A 1,850-nucleotide genomic window follows, 5' to 3' on the forward strand; every position below is an offset into this window, starting at 1 on the left:
GGATAAAACACTCGCATCACGTGGGTCTCATGTCCAGCCACTGGATGGTGTCGACATCACACACTTATCAGGTGGGCCATCATGCAAGGAAATGAGAGAGAAAGAGAGAGATGACGTGATGATGAAGGGACCCTAACACTATAGGCCCTCCCTAGGATCTACAACACATACATCAAAACGAGTCCCATCACAAGCGGGCCTTACATAAATATCAAAATCTAATGTTATGAACACCCACCAATTCCACTTCTTTTAGGCGTCATGCACTCCTTAGCTCCTAGGCTTCAACTTTGATGGAGGATGATGGAGATTGAAGAGCTAAGATGAGAGATGAGAGGGGTAGAAAGTGGGCCGCACCATAGCTCCTTCATGGGAAGCTAGGACGTTGACTCCCATGGGTTGCTTGAGAAAATGGTTTGAGAAAGAGAGAGAGAGAGGTGATGTAAGACTAAGAGGGATGGGTGTGATGGGTATACTTGACTAGGTATGGGTTGCTTTTACTTTGGATAAGAGAGAGAGATGGGTGTTGTACTTGACTGATTGATGAGATTGATTTGACATTTGGTAGAGATTCTCTTGGGCTGCGTTTTCCTCAAAATAAACGATGGCTCACATCTCTTGGCCTGGGTATCGCATCGACGTGCGAGACGCGGCGTTGAAACTGCAAGGACGGCGCGGTCGCAAGAGTACAAGTCTCAGGTCGGGCCAACTCAGATCGACAGGATGCGACTCAGGATCGTGCGCAAATGCCGATTACAGATCGCGGTCGCTAGAATTCGACAGGGAGGACCGCTGGAGTCTATGGAACAATATGATCTAGGATATGGGTCTTACAAATACCTTTCAGTCATTTACTGTGCAAGCTGGCCCATTAATGTAGATTCAGTGTGCTTGAAGGAGAATCCATATCACCTCTAGAAATCAATTAGAATAGTATCAGGAAAATGAATCTCTCTTCTGAGATTGAAACTAATGTTCCAATATTCAGTAAAAGAAGAGCTTCCGGAGAAGGAAGATGATATGGTTAAAGAAGGCCTAGATACCCATTCACCAACTTCAGCTTCTACAATTTCTACTCCTCAGAAGAATGCTCTCATGCAACTTTAGGAGGATCAATCAAAACTTGGTGAGATGATGAAGTCAATGGAAGAAAAGCTCTACTCACTACAACAGTCAGTAGAATAGAATGCGGCACATCTGTCATGCCTCGAAGAAGATACGGATTGATGTTCTTAGATTAACTATGTAACAGGATTATCTTTGTTTTATGTATCTTTTTATTTTACAACTGGAAACTTACTTTGGTATATTGATACATCAATCATTCATAACTGATTTTCCAAGAAAATTAAATGTCGCCAGCCTTTTGTTTTATTAAGTCATAGTTGGTACTTCATTTTAAAGATTAGATTATCTGAAGTTGCATATGCATAACTTAATTCTTACTGAAATATTTCATCTGCTTTTCTTAGTACATATGAAAAATATGAAACTTCATATGCATACTGTTAACCCTTCCATTAATATTTCTAATATATGATAACAACACAATAATGGTTTAAGAAAAAGGCAAGGCTCCTGCAAAAGGAGAACACTCCAGTAGACGAATTAACATTTATTGCTCTCCTTATTTCAATCCTACTGAAATCGCTATGTCAAACAAAGCAATCTTTGATAGACTGATCAGATCCCTACTCATCGAACCATATGGGATTAATCTCTACCTAGGATCAATTGGGTGGGATAACCTATTATACTTTGGAGGAGAGGTTCAGTATGACCTCATTTATCAATTCCTAAATTCTTGTCATCACACTCATGATGATCCTCCATCCATTAGCATCAACTTC

Source organism: Magnolia sinica, chromosome 2 (assembly GCF_029962835.1).
Source record: "Magnolia sinica isolate HGM2019 chromosome 2, MsV1, whole genome shotgun sequence".
In the NCBI taxonomy this organism is placed as follows: domain Eukaryota; kingdom Viridiplantae; phylum Streptophyta; class Magnoliopsida; order Magnoliales; family Magnoliaceae; genus Magnolia; species Magnolia sinica.